The following is a 13,598-nucleotide window of genomic DNA, read 5'->3' on the forward strand; positions in this document are numbered from 1 at the left end:
TATCTCACTTGGCAGTTAGTTCTTATCAAACAGTACTCTTCCCTGTGATGAAAAAAGATATCAAAAATATGCACATATTATATATGTATGTATGTATATGCAAATAAAAAAATTTTGATCATTCAAATGCATATTTCTCAGGTGGCATGCATTTAACAGATTGCAAGTTTCCTCTCAGTTCTCTACTTTTGATCCTTAAATGACCCCAGTTACTAGAATTCAATTGACTGGACTAAATTGCCTTTGTGTAGTTTGAATTATGGCTGAAACAAAAGCAGCTGAGGCTTTTATACCATATTTATATCTTAATTGCCCAGTTTGCTTGTTTTGTGTTGTTTAATACATACCTGTTAATGAAAAACCTGAGTTTCCTGGAGAAGTCTTCTGTTTGAGACCAGTTAATTGTCCTTCAGCTGATAAAGCCTTTACAGAGATTGCTTGCATACTAGACAGTATTCAAATCCAGGTATTCTAAAATGAAGGACACATGTTGTAATATCCTCTATTGAGTGTTATGCAGTCTCTGCTTGTTAATTTCAAATTTATCTGAAACTATATCCCATTTTCTTCCTGCATGTTAGATTCCGTAGTCTATCAGAGCCAAGTAACTTGGCTTCTGTGAAAATTAATTAATTCTCTGATAGGGTGCTTAATCCTACCTGCATAGTATATTATGGCTGTTAGTTGCCTGTTTTGCAGGATGAGAAACACAAGTTTTCAAGAGAGGAAAATCCCTGCCACCTCCATATGAGACTAGCTAATCACTTTCATTTGAAAAACACTAATAAATGTTTTTTTGCATCTTACATGGAATTCAAATTTAGATCTTTCCATCTAAAGGGCATCATCAAAATTGAACGAGCTGTTAGAAGCTCTTCTCTTCTTTTCTGAAACATTATATGCAACTAAATCATTAAATCATACTTTCCAAGCACTCTTTGCTTTCCAAAAAAGTAATGTGTTTATAATTTTATTCGTGATCTTTCAAATAAAAGAAATTAAAAAAAAGAAGAAAAATTAAGGGGGAAGGGGCTCTTCCAAAGAACAAAGGTAGATGGAATGAGGGAAGATAATGAAATGTTTGTTTGATATATTTGGAGTTGGAGTGAGTACAGATATTAACTAGCAGCAGCTCTAGTTAATATGTAATGAAATGGTAGGGCCAATTTCATTGGAGAAATGCCTATTGAAATACATACCTATTAAAAAAGAAAAAAAAAAGCAGGGTGTCTAGAGAGAGAGAGAGAGGGAGGGGGGGGGGTCGAGATCACTTATTAGGCAGATTTCCCTCTTCTGTATACAGTTGAGAATGAGGGACTTTGGATGCAACATCCGAAATCTGTGAACAATATTCTAAGGTTTGTTGGATTTGAGATTTATAAAGTATTAAGCAGTTGAGTAAAGAGAGTGAAGTAATGTTTTAATGAAAAAGAGTACCAAGTTTTTTAGAGACTAAGGAGGCTGTAAATGTAATGTGGTTATGCCAGGATACGTTGGAACATTATCAAAAGTAAGGAGTGAAGTATGATCTTTCTTGCAGGTAACAAGACAGGACTGTGTTTTTATAATATTGAAATTTACTAAGTTGTCTTTACCTCACTTGAGAATGATGTGGAGATCATTTGTTTAAAACATTGGTTAGGGCAGGTCTTGACAATTCAATCATTTGAATGTAGATTTTGTGAAATTGAGAGAGAGAGAGAGGGGGGGGCATTGATATATAGGAGGAAGACTGTAGGTGAAAGTACAGAATCCTGAGGTACTCTAGCATTGATACAGAAATCTGATGAAAGGAATCTGGCAATCCAATAACAATGAGTAGAAGAAAGACCTTAGCTTGACAAGACAGTAGCTTGTTGAGAAGGCCTCAGTGCCAGACAATCAGATGCCTTTGAGATATCAAGAGTAACCACTTAAATTTCTCCAAATCTTTCCATGGCTGTATTTAAAGGTGGATCAGATTAGAAGAGTATTGAGGTGAGAGCAATGGGATTAGTTTTGATGGCTGACTTTTATCTCCATTTTTATGTACAGGCTGGATAAAGGCTTGCTTCAGTGCTATTGAGTTGATTCCAGATTAACTATTGTAGCTTATATAGGCAGTACATGATGAATGCTAATTTGGAGGCATAACTTTTGAGCACAACTGGAGGGATATGATCTGCACCAGGAGACTTATTAGTATCAAGACTGATGAAGATTTTTCTCAATATTCATTGAAAGAACAGGAGGCAATCAATGAGTGGTTTATATTATTCCAAGATGTGATTTATCTTAGTTGTCTAAATAAGAGTTGGAGAAAAAAGACTAATGGCAAGAGGTTTGTCTTATCATTGAGATGATGGTACCATTAGGATATGAGAGGTGGTAAGAAAGGCAGAAGTTATGTCTAACAGCCTTAGTGAGGGACCAGAAGACTTAATTACCATTTGAGGAGGCAAGCTTACTGCATTTTGCCCTTATGAAGTCTGCTTTGGATTGGTTATCATTTTTATAAACCTTGTTTCATGTTGTAGTGTAAGCTGAGTGAGAAGTTGAAGAAATTTGATTTGAGCTATTGAACATATGTATTTTGATCATGAACAGCAGAGGCACAATTTTTAGAGAATCAGAGTTTGGATAGAGATTGGAGTTTTCAGCAGAATGAAGATCTCATTTCAACCACCATCATCATCAGATTCCTGATATGTACCCTCAGGGGTGTACAGGATAATTATGATATTGCTACATGAAACACTATTACCAACTTCCAACCAACAATTTTCCTCCAAATGAATATGCTATCTGTAAATACTCCAACATTATCAGATCTTATATTTCTGTCTTTTAATGCACTTTTTATTGTATCAATCCACCCACATCTTGGTCTTCCTCTGACAAAGAACACTTGTTTTGCTAATCTTTCCTCTCCCATTTTGTTTAAGTAACCATACTACCTGAGATTAGCTCTACTAACACATTCCTAAATGCTAACAATGACAAATTCTTTCCTAATATCCTCATTTTTAATGTGATACTGCCATTGATGTCATCTATTCACTCCACTAATCTTTCTCAGAACTCTTGTATCAGAGGTCTCCAGTCTTTGATCAAGTGTTTTATTTCTCCCTAGCTCTCACATCCATAAGTTAAAATTGGTCTGAACATTGTCTTGTATATAACTTATTTAGGACCTCATTCCAGTAAGGATTATTTCAGTTATCAGTTCACAGGAGGTATTTGGATCAGGTGAGCAAAAACAATAATCTGACCATGGACAGAAAGCTTAGAAATTCTAGAAGTCATCCCATTTGGCACCATTGTGGTGCCATATGGTACAAGGTTGAGATTGACTGGAATCATCTGTAGATGAGGATACATACATAAGATTATGGTCAGAGTTGCCAAGAAAAGAGCAGACATCTATAAGGTATTTGGAGGGAGAGATAGTTAAGAAAAGGTCTAGAATGTTGGAAAAATAATGAGGATTCTAGTTGGTATTTGTGTTAGATCATGACTGATAGCAAATGATTGTTTCTCTTCCAGCTTAATCTGTGAAGTTGGAGAAGGCGAGCCAGTTTTTTGTTATGAATATTAGTCTCGTAGGAAGATAATCTCGCACTTTGTCTTGTGTTTATATTGTAATTGGACTGTGTGAAATCAACTGTTAGAGAGAAGTAGTCAGAAAGGCAGCAAGAATGGTTTTCTGAATTAGGAGAGCAGCATAAAGACAGCGAGTGAAAGCTATAAAATGAAGAAAGGAAATCTTGAGCCCATTCCTTCACATCATGCAAGTTGTTAGAATAGTGGCGGTGTGTATCACACACACACACACACACACACACACACACACACACACACACACACACACACACACACACACACACACACACACCACTTTATATTGATGCCTCAGATATTCACCAATATCTGGGGCATCAATATAAAGTGGTGTGGAATATATAAATTATAGGATGAATTTTTTTTTTTTTACTTGAAAAAAATAAATATTAATTGTTTAATCTGGTTTTCAGCTACTGGAACAAATCTGAAAACAAACCCCAACTCTACATCACCAGAGTTAAAGATCGGTACTATCAACGTAAGAAGCCTGAATGGCAAAGAAATGGAGCTAGCTGAGGAATTAGATAAGTACCAGATCGACATAATAGGGGTGACTGAAACAAAAAAGACCAAAACTGGTGAGATCTTTCTGAGCAATAAATACAAAATGTTATATTCAGGCAATAACAATCAAGGAAAAGAAGGAGTAGCCATAGTATTCAACACAAAATACGAGGCTAATCTTCTTGAATGGCAGTCAGTCTCAAGTAGAGTAATGTGGGCAAATATGAGAATGGGGAACTGGACAATGAGACTTATTTGTGCCTATGGTCCCACAGAAGGTTCTACTAAGGTAGAAGTGGAGGAATTTTTTGAGGCTTTAGAAAAAGCAACTGACACAATGAAAAAGGAAAAGTTGGTCCTTGTTGGGGATCTAAATAGTAGAGTAGGAAATGATTGTGAGACATACAAAAATATTTTGGGAAAATTTGGAGAAAAGAGCAAAGCTAATAATAATGGCAAATATCTGTTGGATTTCTGCTCAGGACATGGACTGGTTATTACTAACACCATGTTCCAACATAAAAATGTGCACAAATTCACATGGAGAGAAGAGGCTAGGAATAAGAAAAGTCTCATTGACTATGTTATTGTTGATAGTGATGTTTTCTCCCTGGTGCAGGACACCAGAGTGTACAGAGGATTTGAAATTGGAAGTGATCACTATTTAGTCTTGAGCAGGATAAAATTGAATTTCATATTGAAAAGAATAACATGTAAGAAAGTTTTAAAGCGAATAAAAGTTGAGCAGCTCTCAGATGTAAACTGTAGACTAAAATACAGAAATATTATTGAAAAGAAAATGAAAGAGTTTGAGAACAGGAATCAAACCTTGGAGATTCAGTGGCAAACTCTGAAGGAAACATTGATTGATTCTGCCAGAGAGGCATGTGGTGAGGTTGTGTGCAAAGATAAAAAAATCAGAACTCCCTGGTGGACACAGGAAGTTAAAGAGGCAGTGAAGGAAAAGAAGAAAGCATATCAAAAGTTCCTGGCAAATAAGTCAGCTTTTACTCTTACAGAATACAGAGACAAATGTAAGAAAGCTAAACAGTGTGTAAAACTAGCTAAACAAAAGTCATGGGAGGACTTTGGCAAGAATATAGAAAATAAATATCAAGAAGGTGGCAAAATATTCTGGAGGTTGTTGAAAAAGCTTAGGAATGGAGGAAAGAGTGCTGTAAAAGGAATTAGAGATGATAAAGGTGAAATGAAAACAGGAGAAAAAGATATCCTTGAAGTATGGAGTAATTACTTTGAAAAACTGCTAAATGAAACAAGCAGTGATGACAGCACAGTGATAAAAAACACTGACCAGGCATGCAGTCAGGAATACATATCCATACTTGAAGTAGAAAAAGCCATCAAAGGCTTGAAATGTGGAAAGGCAGCAGGAGTAGATGATATTCGACCAGAAATGCTGAAGTATGGTGGTATAAGAGTCTTACAGTGGCTGCACTGCATAGTTCAGAAAGCCTGGACAGAGGGACGAATTCCCGATGATTGGAGTAGAGCTCTCATAGTACCCATATATAAAAAGGGAAATAAAACTGAATGCGAGAATTACAGAGGTATTTCCCTACTGAGTGTTCCTGGCAAGATCTATGCAAGTATACTTGAGAAACGGTTGAGGAGAATTGTGGAAGAAAAGCTTGGTGAAGAACAAGCTGGATTCAGGCCAAATAGAGGCTGTCAGGATCAGATCTTCACTTTACGACAAATAGTCGAGAAAGCATGGGAATATAACAAAGATCTGTATTTAAGTTTTGTCGATTTGGAAAAGGCATATGACAAGGTGCCAAGAGAGAAGCTATTCAATACGCTGCAGTTATATGGTGTCAATGGGGCATTATATCAAGCAATACTTAGTCTTTATTTGAGTTGTGAGTCAGCAGTTAGAATTGAAGGAAGTACAGGAAGATGGTTTAATGTTAAATCTGGTGTGAGACAAGGATGTACATTATCCCCTCTGTTATTCATTATCTATATGGATCACATTATGAAGGAATGTGGTATTAAACCTGATATCAAAATTGGAGATGTTAATGTCAGCTCTTTGCTTTATGCAGATGATGTTATACTTCTAAATAAATCCGCTACAAGTCTGCAAGATTCTCTGACTAAATTGAATAGCTGTTGTAATAGATATGGTATGAAGGTCAGCAATAAAAAGACAAAGACAATGAAAATAGGCAGAATCATTGAAAATATCAACTGTGTTATGAATGGAGAACCTGTGGAACAAGTAAAACATTTCAGCTACTTAGGCACAATTTTTACTGAAGATGGTAAACTAAATATAGAAATAGACAACAGAATCAGCAAAGCTGGTATCGTGGGAAGTCAATTGAATAAATTCATATGGAATAAGAAAGAAATTAGTCGGAACACTAAATTAGCTGTATACAAGACTGTGTTCAAACCAATTTTAACTTATGGATCTGAGAGCTGGGTCAGAAGTAAAACACTTGACCAAAGAGTAGAGACCGCAGATATGAGAGTCCTGAGAAAGATTAGAGGCGTGAACAGATGGCATCAATGGCAATATCATATTAAAAATGAGGATATTAGGAAAGAACTTGACATTGTCAGCATGCAGGAATGCGTTAGCAGAGCTAATCTCAGATGGTATGGTCACTTAAATAGAATGGGAGAGGAAAGATTAGCAAAACAAGTGTTCTCTGCCAGGTTGGCAGGAAAACGACCCAGAGGAAGACCAAGATATAGGTGGATTGATACGGTACAAAGTGCCTTAGACGATAGAAATATAAGATCTGATAATGTTGGAGTCTTGTCAAGTAACAGACTGATTTGGAGGAAAATTGTAGATAGGAAGTTAGTAATGATGTAATTTTTTCATGTAGTACTGTCATATCCTGTACACCCCTTGAGGGTACATGGCAGGAATTTGATGATGATGATGATGATGATAATCTGGTTTTCTTTTCTTTGTGTGAATTCCACAAATATCGTTGATTGTATTATGTTTAAACAGGATTATTATTCGTATATATTTAATCATTAATTTATCTCATTACCATATGATATCATATACTATATCATAATAAATTTAGTGGTAATAGATAACAAGATCTTAGAACAGGTGAATTCATTTAACTACCTAGGATGTATGATCACATATGAAAATGAAAAAGATATAAACGTAAAAATTGCAAAATATTTAAAAATAAGAGGTGTAATTAACTCTGTATTTAAACCAAACCTAGTTCAAAAACAAACCAGACTAAAAGTATACAATACCTTAGCCCTACCAGTCTTAATGTATGGAAGTGAAATCTGGACAATAAAACAAAAAAGACAAACAAAGATTAACAACAGCAGAAATGAAGTTTATGAGAAAAACTGCAAAGTATATCCTATTTGATCACAAAAGAAACGAAGATATTATGAAAGAATTAAACCAAGAACCAGTAATAGAAAAAATTAAAAAATATAAACATAAATGGATGGAAAACACGTTCAAAGAATGAAAACAGAAAGATTACCAAAACAAGCCTTAAAGTACAAGCCATTAGGAAAAAGAAAACCAGGACGTCCTCTTAAACAATTCACCGATGACTTCAAATGCCGGAACAGGCCATGCTAGGCCTAAATCCTTGATATGTATGATGATGATGAATAAATTTAGTTCAATCCTTTATCCAAGTGTAAGCAGACAAAGTTTTCACCTGAAGTAACTTTAGGACTGAGGCAACTTATGGCAAAGATGGACCAAGCTGTCATCACGCCTTGTCTTAGTATCTCACTTAATACACGGCACATTTCCTTGAGACATATATACATTAAGGGAAGGGCTGCTACCCAGTGGCCCTTCCCTTAATGTAAAAAAAAAAAAAAAAAAAAAAAACTTCCAACATCTTTCTCTAAATCCAGAGTAATTTAATAATAATAATAATAATACAATTTAATAATGGTACACCTTTTGGCAGCTCATGTAGGTAAATATGACTTCTCCATTGCTTCTGCCTTAGTATCACCACCTCAGTCTGGCTCCCACTGATGAGACCTCAAAACCGGTCTGGGTAATGACCCTTCCCTTAATGCATAGCATTATACATGTTTGCAAGGAAATGTGCCTTGCATTAAGGGAGATACTAAGCCAAGGAGTGATGAGCGCTTGGTCCATCTTTGCCACGAGTTGCCTTAGTCCTGAAGTTACTTCAGGCGCAAACTTTGTTTGCTTACACTTGGATAAAGGATTAAACTAAATTTATTATAGTCTAACCAAGTGGGGAAAAACTTCCAATATACTATATCATAAAAATGTCCTTTGAAAATATAAGAACTTTTAATTAAACTCATATTCTAATTCTAAATTTCAGCTAAAATTATATAAAATGTTTGTTGTTTTTCAATATATTTCATAATTAATTTTTTAATTTCTGTGCTTTTCAGATATATCATTAAAAAAAAGGTGCCATTACTTTGTATACTTCATGGCTGGACCATATATATTTTGATCTGTATGAGATCTGACATTTGGACCACTTTGGTTTCCTAGTATCACTGTCACTGGGTATCCCTCCAAGGATGATTTGTTTGTTTTTTACCCCTTTTTTTTGTTTAATTCTGGGGTGTTCCTTGGTTGTATGTGTATAATGAAGGTGAATATGAAATTTGGGTGCTAGCATTTTTTTTTTTATTTACATGTTCTTTGGTGTTTTAGAATGAGTTGTAATTAAGGAAAATAGTGGATTTTTTTATATTTTTGATTTGTCATTATTACAATTATGTAGGATAGTTGTTTATTGTTTGCATTAATTTCTTGTTCCCACCTAATTATTTAAATTTGCTTCTTTTTATATATTTTATATTTATATTTATGGAACTTGATTGTTTTAGGTTTTATCTGTGCCCCTCCCCCCCCTTTTTTTTTTTGCATTTTAGTGTTGTAGTTATATTAATAATCAGGATTGGCATTCTGGATATTATATTGAAATCAAAAAATAAATAAATAAAATAAAAAAAGCATTTTTGCTCAATACTGTTCTATTTGGTAAATGGACACTGCATTATGTTTAAATTCTAGACTCTTTAATCATGTGTCCATTAAATTTTGTGTGTCATCATAAAGTACATAGTACACAGAAGCTGAAAGATAAATTCTTTTGTCTGCTAGGCATAGAACATAAATTTAATTTAAAAATGACTTCTGGTACCAGATAGTGCACAGGTACATTTGTTTAATAATTATGATGGTTTGATTTTCACGCAAAAATTTAATTTCTACTAAAGAATTTCATTTATATTGAATTTCAGTTGACTGCATTAGTAATTAGTTGGCTGTGCCATGTATGTGCTTGTGCATATATATATATATATATATATATATATTAACAGTCATTTATTTATTTTTTTGTATTGCTGTTTTTTTTATTTGAATTCTTACTTCAACCAGATTTATGTTTTCAAACTGAGTAAATTACCAAGCCAAATTTTTTTGCCACTGAAAAATGTGTATGTTGGCAAAGTGTTAAGTAAACAGCCACTGGTTGTAATAACATAGAGAAATAAACATTTTGGAATAATTTGTATATTTTATTATTTTGTTATTATAAATGCTTAAAAAAGTAGGCTACTGTGTAATATTCTGATTTTAATAAGGAATTAAAAGATTTTTGTATTCTTTTATGGGAATTACATTTATAATGACTATAAAAGAATACAAAAATCTTTTGTATTCTTTGCTTTCTTAGCTTGGGTATTAACCTTAAAAAACAACTTTGCATTTTAATGCTTAGTGTTATACGATCTTTTTTTTTTCATGCAATACATAATCTATTGTATTGTATTATTTGTATTGTTGAGTTTAAATTGAAGGTGGAAGACAGAATTGAAAGTGATACAGGAAGATGGATCGATGTTAAATCAGGTATAAGACAAAGGTGCACATCATCTCTGATGTCTATGTGGATCACATTATATATTATTATTACCGGCAACTCCAAGGACTCCTTAGATTCACCAAGGGAGGCCCTAAACATCATGTCAGGAACTATGCAGCATTTGCACAGTATCTATCATAGTTTGCTTTGAACTCATTCACAGTCATGACACTCATAACAGACTCTGGCAGCTTATTCCACTCTCCAAGTAAAAAAACCTTGTTCTAACAACCTTGCTAACTACACTCCTGCTCAGTTTCCATGGATGGCCCCTGGTTCTCCCACCACCAGACATGTTCTGAAAAATTTCTTCTGAATTAATCTTGTAAAAATCCCTCAGTAATTTGAATGTCTCAATCATATCACCCCTTTTCCACCTATCAACCAATTTTTGTAACCCACAAATATTCAACCTGTTCTCTTAAGGTTCATTCAATAGACCAGCTACCATCTTGGTCACTCGCCTCTGGATCCTCTCTGCCTCCTCCCCATCAAGAAGAAACCCTGGCACCCAGATCTGGGCACAGTAGTCAAAATGGGATCTTATTGAGGCTCGATAAAGAGGAACAATAATCTACTTGTCTCTGCTCGTCAAAGTATTCTTCAGTAACTAAGTGATCTGATGAGCTGATTTAGCCACATTTGCTATGTTCCCCCTAAACTTTAACTCCCTATCCACCAACACTCCCAAATCTCTGGCTCTGTCAATTTCTTGGCGTATAGTTCCACCAATTTGGTATACTGCTGCTAATCTTTTCACCCCAAAATGCATAACCTTACACTTTGCCACATTTTCTTAGCCCAGTCTGCCAATCTATTCAAATCATCCTACAAAATTTTGACATCATGTGTATTCACTATTACTCTACCCAACTTTGCATCAATGGCAAATAAATGAACAGTTCCTCAGATTCTTTCCTATATCATTAATGAACAAATTAAATAGCAGTGCTCCGAGAACAGAATCCTGCAGCACACCACTAGTCACAAGCCTTCTTTTGGACTCTACTCCTGAATAAACTACTCTCTGATATCTCTCCGTCAACCACCTCCTATCAATGTCACCAACCCTACATCCATCCCCATGTGCAGCAGTTTACTGATTAGAATTCCATGTGGTATCCTGTCAAAGGCCTTAACAAAGTCCAGCAGCATCAATGTAAACCCATTACCCTTATCCAGTTCAGCTGTCACTGTATTATAAAACGTGAGCAAGTTTCTGAAACATGATCTACCCTTCACAAAACCATGCTGCCCCCATACAGTATCCCATTTCCATCTATCCATTCCTATATTTTGCTCTTGACTAATTTCTCCAATACCTTGACAACGACTAATGATATGTTGATCGGTCAGTAATTTGCAACAGCAGTCTTGGAGCCTCCTTTATGTGATGGAACTATTTTCCCCTCTTTTCACCCCCTCAGGACTAACCCAGAGCTGTGACTTAAATTAAACAATATGGTCAAGGGCACTAACGATTCCTTTCCCACTTCATGTAAGACTTCAGCTGGTATACCATCCAATTCCACAGATGTATTCACATTAAGATTCTGTGATATACTATTCACCTCAATTCCCATATAAGCCATTGGTTCCCTCATTACTGCAATGTCATTGCCTGGGTGATATACTCTTGCAAAGTGTTCACTTAGTAATTCTACTATTTTGACTGATTCAGTTACTTCCCCTACCATCGGCATTCCTTAAAATCATTCTGCCGTATACATTTTTACTTTTACTTGCAACATATCAAAAGAACTGTTTGGGATTCTCTTTAGCTTGCATTGCTAATTTCCTTTCATAACCTGCTTTTGCTCTTCTTACCACACTAGTTACACTTCTGGCCCATGCTTTGTACTGTTTGTGTGCCTGCAGATCACCTTTCTCCTTAAATTCCCTCCACAATTTTTTTTTTTTTTTTTTTTTTTTTTTCAGCTGAAGCTTAATGGTGTTATCCATCCATTTGACTTCCACTTGATTTACTCTCTGGACTCTAGGTATGCAGTCAGCCATTGCCTCCCTCAAACACTCCTTTACCACTTCCCATGCGCTATCAACATCCAGCCCTTGCAGTTTTATATGCCATGGCACTGATCCAAGCAATTTCCTAAGCTTGTCATACTTATGAGCCCAGTAATTCCACATATACCCTATCTTAATTGAAAATTCCACACATTTAGCCACCTCCCAGGTCAGGACCTTATGATCACTCTCACCAATTGGTGGCAACTGATATGAATATTGGGGATATTCAAATGAGTTCTTTATTTTTTGCAGATGATGATGATATACTCTTAAATAAATCCAGTAGAAGTGTCCAGGATTCCCTAATTAAATTGAATAACAACCTCAGTAAATTTGATGTGAAAGTTTTAGTGAAGATTCAACATAAATATGGAAATCGACAACAGAATGATCAAAGTTAGTATGGTAGAGAATCAACTTTGTAATTTTATATAGAATAAGAGAGAAATTAGTCACAACACTAAACTAACTGGATACAAGACTGTTCAAACCAGTTTTAACTTATGAATCTGAGAGCAAGGGTAATACTGCTCAAAGAGTGGAGAGTGAACAGATGGCATCAATAGCAGAATCATAATAAATAAGTATATCAGGAAGGAAATTGGCATTGTTAGCATTCAGCAGAGCTAGTCACAAGCAGTATGATCACTTAAACAGAATGGGAGAGGAAAGGTTAGCAGAACAAGTTTTTTTTTTTCTTTCTTTCTTTTTCCTGCCAGGATGGCAAGAAAAAGACCCTGAGGAAGATTAAGATCTAAGTGGAATGATACAATAAGAAGTGCCTCACAAAATGAAATATAAAATCTATTGAAGTCATGACAAATTAACAGATAATTTGGAGGAAAATTGTTGATAGGAAGTTGATGATGATGCAGTCTTTTCACGGAGTGCTATCATAATATCCTGTACAACTCCCCACTCGCCTTGAAGATATATATCAGGAATTTTAATGATGTTTAATTATAACTGAAAATAAATTTTATATTTTTTTAATGCTGGGGATAGATGGACTAATAGTCTGCCATTTCCAATTCTTAAGGTACATATCTGTGTTAGTCATAATAAAGGCTTTTCAATAATCATTTAACACAAGTAAAGGACTTAAAGATTAAATTTAACAACTTCAGTATTTTTTCTCTTTTACGAAAGCATCATCAAAGAGAGAGAGGGGGGTGGGAGGATAATCACAGGCCTTCTTTTGGACTCTACTCCTGAATAAACTACTCTGATATCTCTCCATCAACCACCCTCCTATCCATCTCACCAATCCTATATCCATACCCATGTGCTGCAGTTTACTGATTAGAATTATAAAAGACTGCTACTTGTACTCACTGCAAGAATAGTTTCTTATAGTTAGTCTACTATAGTAAAATTTCTTTAGAATAGCATTGTTGCTTTGTTTGTACCTTGAGGGCTCTTCAGTAGATTGTTATAATGGTGTTTATATAGTGAGAATTAATTATAGTATAATTATTTATTATGTATTATACATGATTGTATAAACACACATTTACATTGCATGAACGAGAGAACACTCTTACTTGCAATAAAATAATA

General features: G+C 35.0%; 1 protein-coding gene across 1 annotated transcript in view; it reads left to right on the plus strand.

The window, feature by feature from the left end:
• LOC150095155 (solute carrier family 35 member D2-like protein) overlaps positions 1-9,635 on the plus strand; it is a 173,193-nt gene extending 163,558 nt beyond the window's left edge. The window contains exon 12 of the mRNA XM_090411219.1: positions 8,521-9,635. The gene's annotated coding sequence lies outside the window, so the exon portion shown is untranslated. The remainder of the gene's footprint in view (positions 1-8,520) is intronic.
• Positions 9,636-13,598: the final 3,963 nt, after the last annotated feature.

This window comes from Typopeltis vanoorti, chromosome 21 (assembly GCF_054136105.1).
Source record: "Typopeltis vanoorti isolate ZY-2024b chromosome 21, IOZ_Tvanoo_1.0, whole genome shotgun sequence".
Classification (NCBI taxonomy): Eukaryota; Metazoa; Arthropoda; class Arachnida; order Uropygi; family Thelyphonidae; genus Typopeltis; species Typopeltis vanoorti.